General features: G+C 40.0%; 2 long non-coding RNA genes and 2 other non-coding genes across 4 annotated transcripts; 2 read left to right on the top strand and 2 right to left on the bottom strand.

The window, feature by feature from the left end:
• The first annotated feature begins 2,448 nt into the window (after positions 1 to 2,448).
• trnag-ucc (transfer RNA glycine (anticodon UCC)) lies at positions 2,449 to 2,520 on the top strand. Its single transcript has one exon. It is a non-coding gene; the product is annotated as a tRNA-Gly (tRNA).
• Positions 2,521 to 2,890: 370 nt separating this feature from the next.
• Positions 2,891 to 2,962, bottom strand: trnag-ucc (transfer RNA glycine (anticodon UCC)). The gene has a single exon. It is a non-coding gene; the product is annotated as a tRNA-Gly (tRNA).
• A 1,812-nt stretch (positions 2,963 to 4,774) lies between these two features.
• LOC114453119 (uncharacterized) lies at positions 4,775 to 5,769 on the top strand. Its single transcript, XR_003672414.1, has 3 exons — positions 4,775 to 5,050; positions 5,443 to 5,589; positions 5,673 to 5,769. It is a non-coding gene; the product is annotated as an uncharacterized LOC114453119 (long non-coding RNA).
• A 269-nt stretch (positions 5,770 to 6,038) lies between these two features.
• LOC114453114 (uncharacterized) lies at positions 6,039 to 9,186 on the bottom strand. The gene is made up of 6 exons (XR_003672409.1): positions 9,102 to 9,186; positions 8,389 to 8,639; positions 7,209 to 7,275; positions 7,004 to 7,116; positions 6,725 to 6,910; positions 6,039 to 6,497 (listed from the first exon to the last, which is right to left on the bottom strand). It is a non-coding gene; the product is annotated as an uncharacterized LOC114453114 (long non-coding RNA).
• Between the last annotated feature and the right edge of the window lie 3,059 nt (positions 9,187 to 12,245).

Genomic DNA, 12,245 nt, shown 5'->3' with positions numbered 1-12,245 from the left:
TTGCTTTGATATTTTCTATTTTCATACAGTATGTACAGCTTTTTTTGTATGCATCTTTTTTTTTTGTTTCTCTCTTTTTTTGTGCATGTAATGCGTGAGAAGTCACAGAGAGAAGGTGTATTTGCATATAATTGCATTTGGTACAATATAGTCTATCCAATAAACAACTGTTATATTTCATATAATGTATATTTTATTTTCAGAAGTTAAGACATATTTAAAACAGAACAAGGTATTTTTAGATTATTGTGAAAAGGGAACTGTTTTTGAAGGCACAGACTTTGTCTGTATTTGATCTGATCAGTTGGAGTGATCAGCAATACAGACAGGTCAGTGCTACTGTACAGTACTGCAGACTATTCATAAATAAAAGTCTTTGCATGAAACTTTCTGACTTTGTTGTATTCAATCTCCTTCTATCTTAGGTCACAAACTTATCAATCAAAATTTCTTAATAAAGTGAATGAATTCCTGTTTGCATGTATGCAGTGTATATTATGGCCACCAGGGGGCCCCAAAGCTGCAACTTCAGCCTCAAGGAGAATTAAAATGATCTGTAGCTACCTGTGTTTATTATGTCCTTTAAATGCTTAAAAATAACTTTAGAATGTCAATCTATTTCATTCTGTTGTTGTTATTGTTGTTGTGTAAAATGCTCCCCAGGGGACAAATAAAGTTCTTTGATTTGATTAGAAAATTGATGGACTGCACTGTCACGCAGTTAGTGACGTAAGAGCCGCCGACAGGTACGATGGGAATGATTGAGTGACAACAGAGTCAAAAGGAATTGATCCCAGTGAGACAGAAAAACGTAAAAACAGAGGAAGAAAACGGTCAAAGGATAAAGGTAAGGCATTTGTTCGTGGCGTGGGGTGGATGGGGGAGATGTAATGCCGAGTTTTTAGCAAGTTTGTTATTCTTGTGCTAGCTAGCTCAGCTCGGATAAATGTTAGCTAGCTAGCTAGGATTGGTGCTCATGTAAACTTTACTGTTAGCCTAATGAAAGTTGGCTAGGACTGATAAAGGCCTGTTGATTATTTTGGACTATTGTGGCAATGGATCATTTATCCTCGTTTTATAACTTTGTCTTTGTCTTTGCAGAAGTAATTCTAAAATGTGTTGGAGCTCCAGGCATTGAAGCAGAGGGGTCCTCAGAACTTCCTGACCAGGAATCACCAGGACCTTCATATTCCTCAGGACCTCCTCCCGACCAGGAAGCAGCAGGACTGACTTCACCTGCAGACGTACATGATCAGCTGCCTGTTTTGTTTTTGGTAAACCAGTAGATCCATCTGACTGGATCTCTCCAGTTCCTTCAGGACACACTTAATAAGTAGAGAGATGATTTTGCTAGTTATAAAGCCAGGAAGCAGCAGGGCTTTATTAATGCAGTGTGACTGTGATGTTAAGTGTGATGTTGAGAAGTGTGACAATGTGATATGTAAGTATTATTTTTAGGGTGTGTAGTAGTTTGTTTCATTGTTGCACTTTAAAATAGATGATGGTTTGTTGTATTTTTATTTCAGTCAAAAGTTAAAGTACCGTAAACATTTTTTAAACACTCAATATCAGTTTTATTTATTGATGAAATTAGTTATGTTGAGTTTAAATTGCAACTTTGCTTATGAAGTGTCATAGGTTGTAGCATCTGTGTGGATCATCAAAGGGTTCGAAATCTCTCCGTTGTAGTTTGGCAAACTCGAGGCCCCCCAAACAGCATCTCGCAAGGCTAGGAAACAGGCAGGGCCTGTTTGTTTCAGAATCTGAAACCCTGTCACACAGCCTGCAGGTTTACATGGTTTAAATAAAATAACAGAATACATGATGAAATTATGATTCAAGGCATGAGATCTGCCAAACGGCAGATGACAGCATTTCTCCTCCTCTTGGCTTTTCCCCAGCACTTTAAGAGCATCACAAATCTGAAACACTGCTTTGAACATGAGCTCTTAATTTATATCTGACATCTGACTTTCTTTAGAACTTCTGTAGTGTGATTCTGTAAAATATACACATGGATACACGTCCAGATGGAACCTTTAGAGCTCAACAATTTAAGAACCAGTGTGACTATGAAGTGGTGAAAACAAGGGTCATCACTATGATCACATGAAAGTGGGGGATTTTAGTGGAACACAGATGTGACGTGTGAAGGAGAAAGAGCTCCATCTGCTGGAGACACTTGGTATTTTATCTTTTTTTTTTTTTAAATGACTCTCCGGTGTGTCGAAGCACAGACTGACCCGTGTAGTCCGATCCATCAGAAGACAAAAACCTGATTGTTTATGAAAAACAGTTAAAAACAGTAAAAGCTGCAGAGCAGTCAGAATTGCCACGGTGACACCTACACACAATCAACGAGCTCAATGCGTCCTCCTCTTCTATCTACAGATGTGCGTGTTAAAGCTCAGAGTGCTGAGTCAGCGAGATCCCAGCTGCTTACGTGTGGCGATGGTGGTATAGTGGTGAGCATAGCTGCCTTCCAAGCAGTTGACCCGGGTTCGATTCCCGGCCATCGCATCGTCTTTTAAACATGCTTCGAATATTTATTGTTTTTCAGCACACAAAAGTCAACGAAGGAGGAGAAAACGTCATCACAAGCGGAGGATGACTCAAATGTGACGTGAAACGTGGATGTCTGTGACAAAAACAATTTCCCCTCAAACATAAATAAAAAGATTCTGACCTCTGGGAAGTCTGAATGAAGTTTATCTGTATTCTCCACCAGAACAGATAAAAAGCTGCAGTAAAAAAAACATATTCAATGAACTCTGGTAAGTGTACTCGCCCTGCTTCGAACTATTGAAGAAAAATAATCCAGATGACTGAAAATCTTCATCTATATATGGAGATTAAATCTTCCTACTTTTAATTTCAAAACTGTAGTTACTGCGATGGCCGGGAATCGAACCCGGGTCAACTGCTTGGAAGGCAGCTATGCTCACCACTATACCACCATCGCTGTGAAAAGCGCATGAGCTGAGTCCATAGCGTGTTCTACACCTTTGATGCAAAAGGCTGATTCTGCACTTCCATGTTTGGCCCTTGTTTTACATGCTCCAGTTCAGAATCAGGAATACTTTATTCATCCCAGGGGGAAAATGCTTAAATCATAGACCATATATAAAAGATCCACCACATTAAACCACTGACATGAAAAATAAATGACCCTCATTGTGAGTGCAGACGAATAAAAACTGCAAACACGCAAATTAAATGTTGAGGAGAAAAACATTTTCGAGCACACAATAAATTAATTTGAGAAAATTGACAAAAACATTTTTCCTTTGCTCATTTAAAGTGTATCTACACACAAAATAAGATCTCCTCCCGGAAGTGAGCGCGATTGGGGCAGAATAGAATAGTTTAGTACTGGCATATAATTTATTTGTCTCATTTGTTTTTTATTATTATTATCATTCGTTATTTATTTACCCTCCCTTTTTAACTGTAGGGCATTTCCGATGTGCAATAGAAGAACAATAGAGTAAAAAAAGCAGTTTGCTTTTATGTACGCAGCTTCTGGCCTCTTCCGGTAATTTATAAGACTACCCAGAATGCTTTGCAACGCAACAATGGCGGTGGCGGGAGAGGTGCCCACGGACCCAAACTGTCCATTGTCTGCGATGCGGCAGCTTCGGTTGTTAGCGCTGCTAGCGAGTTGGTGCTCTATAGTTTAAATTACTGTTCCTTTTAAGTACTGGACGTTTTGGTGAGTATTTATTCGGTAATTATTGCGTGTCATTCTAGAAAAGACATTTTTCGTTTAGTGTGCTGTGAGGCTGTCGCAGTATTCTAGGGCCTTTTCTTAGCAAATTGTTTAAAGATGTCGGAGGAGCAGGCGCAGGCTCATATAAGTTTGTTGTCATAGTTGGATATTTTTAATGGCTTTTATGGAGTTCTACGTGTGTTTTTTTCCACATTCTGTACATTATCATAGTGTCTTGCTAGCTAGCATTAGTACGAGTGTCTTTGCTTTTCCATATTACCCTAAAGGAGAATGCTGCAAGGAGCCATTTCTTAGAAAGTCAAGGGCAGCATGCAGTACATTTAATTAAATAAAATAAAATTAAGAAACCTTTATTAGTCCCACAATGGGGAAATTGCTTAAGGCAGTATTGGCGAAATTAATTATAATTTAGGATTTGAAGTTGTATCATTAGTAATAATAAGTTACCAATGTACACGTAGAACAGGGGTCACCAAATGACGGACCGAGGTCCGGGTCCGGACCCAGAAGCCGTCCCATACGGACCCGAACTTTTAATCCAATCAGCAGGTTATTCATTAACACCTGACGGGGCGCTTCTATTTTAACCGTCGCAGCTTTCATTGACTTTACGGTAGTGGCTTAGCGCATGAGAAACGCACAGACCAATTGCAGACGAGTTTATCCATCCCACGTGATAACTCTCAGCCAATCAAATCTGGGTATTTCAGGTGGTTGCGACTACAATACAAGTTGCAGACAGGTTACACACGTGAAAAGACGAGAGAAAGGAAGGACAGCGATACACCGGGATTTAAGTGGGCCAGAACGGTCCAGTACGGTCCAGTACGGCATTCCGGCAGCTTCTATAAATATATATGCGTTCGGAAAACGATTAAATAGTCTTATAGTATTGCAATTTTTCGGAGATGCAGGTTGCAGTCTGGTTGTTGCCGTCACGCAGATATTCAATACATTGATGTTTGTGGGCTGATATACAAATAGGATGCTGCTGAATCTGCAGCCAGGCCTGTTAAATATCCAGATGGAAAGAAATGAAAATTTGATTTTAAAGACTATAAAAAGTGTAAACACATGGAAGGGAGGATGGCTGTTGTACAAGGCAGCAGATTTGAACATTGTTGTGTTTTCATATTTAATGTGCTGCCGCCACTAGCTGTAATAATAAGATGGCAGAAGATCAAGTGCATACTTTACATCAGAATACATTTTGATTCTGAACTAAAATTTTTAAAAAAAAGTTTTTCTTCCTTTTTTCCACCTCTGCAGATGTTTGCAGCGTACATCAAAAGATGCGAAGGAAAACTCGACAGCGATGAGGTAAGAGCAATTTACCTTCTGTTTGTATGATGGAAATATAGAATCAAAACAAAAGCACAAGAGTACACTGTGTCAAACTTCTGTGTGCCCACTAAAGAGCTTTAAAACTCCTGTGAAAATTATCACTTAAAACAATGAACATGGTTTGTCTTCCAAAACCAGTAAGCTACCACAACATCTCAAGTTACTCTTTAAAGCTGTTCAACTGCTGGGCATGCTGCATTTATTTCAGGTTACATTTAATTTGATTTTTTTTCTGTACGTTATGTACTCATGATTTCAGATATTCAGACCAGATTCGTTGAAGGACCTGAGACCCAGGGGAAAAAATCCAAAGTTTAATTAAGTTTATTTTTATGTGATGCTAACACTCCTTTTCTGCTTTATCACAGAACTATTGGTGAAATAATTGCAGTCAGCCTGGCTGAAGGTGGAACACTTCCTGCTATTTTCAGAGAGTGGTGCTACAACTTCCTCTGGAGAGCTGGATTTCAGTTGTTTGTCTACCTGATCTTGAATCATTCCTGCTCATCACCAGGGTGAGCATCCTGCCTGGCAGTGTTACTATCTTAGACAATTTTGACTACCTTTGACCTAATCCTTTTCAACACTGGATTATTAGGTTGAAGATGCAACCGGGGCAAAGTCGCTTGGCAGATGACACTGAGCTGTGGTTACACAAGCCAAATCAAGCTGGAGAATAAAGAAAGCATTATTCAGTAAGTCAAACACAAATCTACACATTTTAATGTTATTCAAGTTTAATTTTTGTCTGCTTTTCATCATAGTGCCTTGTGTCTTACATTCGACAACAAGTTGATTCCCATACTGCAGCAACTTAAAAAGGGCATGGAGCTCTGTGGAACCTGATAGATGTACGTACACTCTGCAGCTTGCCACAGCCTGTTTGTTCCTGGACACATCATTCCAGTAAGTATAACACACTATGTAAATATTTACATAGTGTGTTATACTTACGACAATCCCTTTGTCTTCCACTGAATTTCCGTTCTCTCCTTTACAGCCAGATGCTGATTTCCTGATGATCAGCTGCCAACCACAGGACTTTAACTGATTTAGACACAACATGTAGGATTTTTCTGATTGCTAGGTAATCATAGAATTTGCACCTCTGACAGTCGCATACTAATGGACATCAGGGTGTAACCTCAAAAGCTAGTTGGTTAACACAAGTGTTCATGATAGTAAATCATCTGGCTGTGTTTTGTACAGTTACAACTCACACAGCATTTTGTTTTCTTGTCTGATCATCATTTGAATTCAGTGTTTTAGCAAAGAATGTTCATATGTGAATTCCAGAGGACGGATGATTGCTGGATGGATCCGAACTTCCTCCAAGGCTGCGTTCTGTGGGCACTCAGCTTCAGAAACCACAGCTGTGTTGGTCAGATCCTGTCTCCCAGTCAAGGCCTGCATCCTCAGTTCCCTTTAAATCAAAAACATAATTTAGCCATGGTTGGGGAAATTGTTCAAATATTGACCTGATTTTCTTTTGACATTTTTTTCTAATAAAATATAAAGACAAAGTCACTGATTTTATATCTTAGTAGCACTACAATCTGAAATGCTTTATCAGCATTATCCAAGAGCAGATGCCTACATGCTAATTTGTTTTAACTCTGCATCTTAAAGGTTACAATGGTGACCTTTTACCTGTGAGGTGTCTCACACTTGTGTAGAGGGTGGAATTTTTCTTTCTGCCAGTAAAGGTGTTGAGATCTGCCTGGAGTTGAAGGAGACAGATGTAGTGCACACCAAAGAGTAACCACATCAGAAGAGAGTGAAGAATACCATGGGACTTGCTGGTGACTGCAACCCAGATGTCACACCAGTTCTATTCTGCAAAGAAATATTAAAAGAAATTTTTGCTTCCAATGAATATCCAAACAATATAATACAGAAGAATAAGAAAAACCAGCAAAAATGTCTCACCTCTTATGGATATTTTTCCAGGGATGAGGCTTGCTCTCTCTCTCTCTCTCCCACATGTGGTAAACAAAGAATGGGCAATGTCCAGGTTTTCAGCTCCCTGATCTCCCCTCACCCTAATACACACAACAATGCAATACAACATGTATACATTAAAGGGTTAATGCAATTAGAATAATGGATCTTCTGCAATGGTTGGGTGAAATACCTTGATGGTAAGCCATCAAGCCATGACACTGGTCTGATGCTCTGTCGTTTGTTTCAGCATCCGAGCTCTACAGGAAACAAAAATTAAGGTCTGCTTTCAATGTCAATTTGTCAATTTCAACTCTTGTGAAAAAGCCATATTTTCCTAAAAGTAAATGTCTCTGAGAGGATAACTAAACATACATAAGAATGTAGGCTGCTGAAACATGATCTAAAGGTTGTTTCAGACTGAATTTATTATGAGAATAATCACAATATTAATCTTAAGTAATAACAAATTGCTGGTTATCATTTTTCAAGGATACACTCACATTCATAAATTCAAAGTGTAAATGCAAGCTCCAGGAAATAGTACTTGTCAGAATATGACCTCAAAGTCTTTAGCAGCTGCTATGGAGTTTCCTAACATCCTGTAATAAATGTAGTAATTGATTTGTTTGATATCTAGTACTTAGTTAAGAAGTTTAGAAAATGTACCGTAAATATACATCTAAATAACTGATACATTTAATACTGCGGTATGATATGGCTTTGTATCCAACTAGTTTCAAAACAAATTGTAAAAGCCATTTTACCCTATTCGTTTGTAAATAGTGTCTCCATCAGTAGCTGTCTCGGTGTGTCCTGGTGGACGTAGACAAAACTCTAATTAGCCAATAAGGGCAATGAGCTGTTTCACTAGCAGATTTTACAGTGTGTCAAACAGAAAATCAAGACACCTTGCCTTGAACTTTGAAGGAAATTTTGGGAATGATAAATCTATTGACAATGTTGATATACCATTTAAAATGTTAAATATATGACAAACAATTAATACTACTGCATGTCACAAGTGCATGGTTTATGGCTTCTGAAAATAGGAAGCCGGAAGCACACACTGGGGCAACAGCTACTTTAAGTTTGTGCTAATGCTAGTTAGCAAGACACCATGCTGATGTACAGAATGGAAAAAAAACACACATACAACTCCATAAAATCAAAATAAAAATATCCAACTATGACTACAAACTTAAATGAGTTTGTACGCCTATGAGCCTACGGTGCGCTACTTCCCTGCTGCTCCTCCAACATATTCAAACAATTTGTCAAACAACAAGTTGGACAAGAAAACGCCTTAAAATACTGCGACAGCCCCACATAGCAAACTAAACTCACACAGTAATTACAAAAACAACACTCACCAATATATCCAGTACTTAAAAGAGTCATTTCAAATGTAGAGCGTTAATTCGCTAGCAGTGCTAACCACCGGAGCTGCCGCCTCGTAGACAATGGCCAGTTTGGGTCCGTGGGCGCCTCTCCCGCCACCGCCATTGTTGTTAAGGTTGCAGAGCATTCTGGGTAGTCCTATCAATTACCGGAAGAGGCCAGAAGCTGCGTCCTTCTAAGTTCTCGACGGGAGTGTGCCCTTCTCTGACTTCCGGAAGGCGATCTGTCTGGGCAATAATAGTAATAATAATAATATTGATCATTATTAATAATGATGCCCCCCACACGCACACTACACATGCAGACTATCCCTAAACCAGCCCCAAGGGCAATCATTTCATGTACTGTCCCCATGGCTTTCTCCAGCAGGTGGCAGCATTGTCTTATCAAACGGACTGAAGCAGTGAGAATTCAGCTTGTTAGAAAAGTTAGTGTGTTCGACCTCATTCAAAGCAGCTATGTTTGTAGCATTTATGAATACTTCACCTGAAATGTACTGTTATAATTATTCAGGTGCTTTGCTGAAAGCAACAATCATTTTCTTCTGACACAAACTGATCGTGTGGCAGCACATGATGTGCACACTATGAGCATCCATCCACATGACTTCTTGCATGTATGTTATGGAAAGCCCCAGGCAGAATGCACATGTGTGTGTGTGTGTTTAAATGCTTTATAATCTCACCCAGGACTCGGAGTGGAATCTGGCTGATCACAATGAGGCCTTTGTGGGGAGTGCAGTGCCAGCAGGTGAAAACTCAGCTTCAGACCTCAGAGAGGGAGAGAGAGAGAGCATGTGATGGAGAGGCAGTGCAGTGTGCAAACTCTGTCTTATCAGGGTATATTTATGTCTTTGCACAGTGTGGAGGAATGGTAGCACACAGGATTGAGTGATGGCGTGTTTGCCTGTAGGCTTGTTTGCACTGGTGTGTGTGTGCATGCCAACCAGGCTTAACCATTTGAGGATTAATAGATTTTTGAACTGCTGTTTGGTCATTTCACCTTACATGAACCATACACCTGTAATTACACAACATATTTTCCTCTTTTTCAACTGAAAACAACTAAAACACAATCTAATTATCCAAATATTTGACTCAAAGTAAACAACAAAAGAAGCCATATGAGGAGCTTTCTATTGAGGCCTGAGTGGCTCCATCATCACATACAAATATGGATTCTGAGGCGGGCCAGGTCTCCTCTGCCAAGCCGACAAAGCTGCATCTGTGCAACCACGAAGCCAACCAGTGGGGCACGAGAGGTAAGAGAGCGGCCGCTGACATTTCAACAGGACACTCTGCCTTGAAGACACAATGAACAGCTGCGCGAGGAGCCCGTGTGCACATTTAAGTGGGTCATTTTCCTGTCATGCGTACAAAAACAGTGGTTCTATGCAAACCTGGCTGGGTTTGTTTGTTTGGTTTGCTCTGTTGACTGTGACTCTATAATGTGTTTGAGGGATAATTACTTGTGCACACCTAATGCGTGCAGACATGCATGTGTGTGCGTCCCTGTTTTCTTGGATCTGTGTGCACCCCTGTGCATGCATAATCCCCTTTTGTTTGACTTGGCCACCGTCGCCTCCTGCTGTTCGCCTGTTTGTGTTACCCTCCACCGGGCTGAGCTCGCAGTGCAGCGGGAATGACTAAGAAGGACATGACACATATTCTCTGAGGTGAGTTTCCCCCACACACTTCTTGGCTCTTTCTGAATGTGGGCAGGGAGCGATGCCCGGCAGGGAGTTTGGAGGAGCTGGACGTGGCTCCGTCCCATGAGGACTGGGTGGGTGGACTGCTAAATTTCAGCAGAACTCCATCATACGTACAAACAGAAACAGTCACAAAAAGAGTTCTACATCTGCACTTTGTGAAAATGAAATCAAATTCCAGATTAGTTTTACAGCCCAGGAGCATACGCCAACACACCTGCCAAGTTCCCAATTTGAATGATGAGTAGGAATATTAGGGGGAAGAGAAAAGCAAAACAAAACACACTGAACTAAAAAGCCTAGATTAAGTGGAGAAATGCAGTCTGTGTTCAGATGAAGCAACCCTAATTTCTGCCCTGGTATGGCCTCTGTGAACAGCAGCCCTGACACACTAAGCGAAAAAAGAAAAGACCCAATAACACCGTTTTTACACCTGATTTGGGGCCTGTTTTGCTGCATCCCAAAATCTGTGGGGGATCATGCTAAATGGAATATAGATTTGAATAAACATTTGAATATCTTGGAGTGTGTAGCGAGACTTTCTGCTCTATATGCTGCCCTGTAAAAGATGGCAAAGTATCCATACACTGTGTCAAACTGAGTCTTCACCGCCGATCACTGGTGGTCCATTCCAAAGAAATCACATTCAATCACTTGTGACATTTTTATCAAGTCTACCCTCTCAGAACCACAGCGTCACGTATGTTCAGTGTACATTTGAGTTTTCACAGACCTGTCATTGTGCACCTTTCCCTGCTCACCACAGACAGACAGACAGTAACAGAGTCTGGAGCTGTTCCATTGTGGTCTAGAGTATAGCAGAGGTATGGTTCTTCAAAACACACAAAACCCTCTCATCAAGCCGCCGGCATGGACTCCATCTGTATCACATTACTAACCCCTTGTCTCACTGCGATGTATAGGTGTGTGTGTGTGTTTGATCCAACAGGGATATGACATGTCTGAATAATAATAATAATCAGCACATTAAAATATTACACTACACTCTCCACTATGCTAAAAATGACAGTAATGGTGCCAGTGTGTGTGTAAAAAGGCTTCCGTTTGCTAGCAGTGTTGCCATATTTATTCTGTAAGTAGAACTACGTTTAATTCTCAACTACAGCGGTGATGGGAGCAGAAAATTGACCTTGCATGTTGTGTGACTGTTGCTGTCACTTGGCCAAACATCCAGCCAAAAGTCAACTTCAACTTCCCTGTGCTGTGTTTGTTTAGCTTTAATCAGCCACTGTCTCATATTAAGGAGAGTTAACTTTATGACTTCCTTTGTGTCCGTCTCTGAAATTTAAACCTGCTTTTCCTTCCTCATGAAAGTCTGCAGTGCCAGCTCAGTATTTATCTTCCACACTGTCAGTCCTCCCTGTGTAAACACAGGTGAAACTGAGAGACCTGCACGAGGGAGGATATACAGTGGGTCAGATTTAACTACTGTAGTTATGTTACTGTCTCCTTAATCCTGGTCATGGTACGACCTTTCACTACACATGTTTTAACACAAGCATTAAATCTCATTAACAGAGTATAATCTGAGGATATTTATCTTCTGTGGTGCTGGAGGACATGATACACCTCATTACACACAGCACCTGTGAGTGTTTTTCACTCATTCACCTTCACATACTGCTGATAACAAACTCTACTTCTAACTAAAGAAGGAAAACATCCATGTTAGGTTCTGATGGTGAGTTCATCTTTAAAATAATCTACAGAAAATAATCCCTCACACCTTTTTAGAATTAAAAATGGATGCATGCAACACACACTGCCTCTGCAACTACTGTTAACTGTTTATCTTGAACAAAATGATAAATAAAATGTATATTTTGTGGTCATCAGATGAGTTTTAGAAAAGGAAAAATATTAATTTCTCTCTGCTATTGTGTGTTGTGACATCATACCAAGATCTGAAGAGCTCTAAATCAAGCTCAAATCATGTGATTAAAAAAAAACTGTGCTGAGAACAATTGTCACTCACTATTTGTTTTTGTTTTTTGCAAAAGATTCTCCATGAATTCCAAAATTTGCTTTTCAGCTTTTCAGTCAATGACACTATAAATACTATACTATAAATTCTATACAAAAAAAAGTGATTGAAGGTAA

The sequence above is a fragment of the Parambassis ranga genome, chromosome 20 (genome assembly GCF_900634625.1).
Source record: "Parambassis ranga chromosome 20, fParRan2.1, whole genome shotgun sequence".
NCBI classification, from domain to species: Eukaryota; Metazoa; Chordata; class Actinopteri; family Ambassidae; genus Parambassis; species Parambassis ranga.
This window is presented reverse-complemented; position numbering and strand designations above follow the sequence as displayed.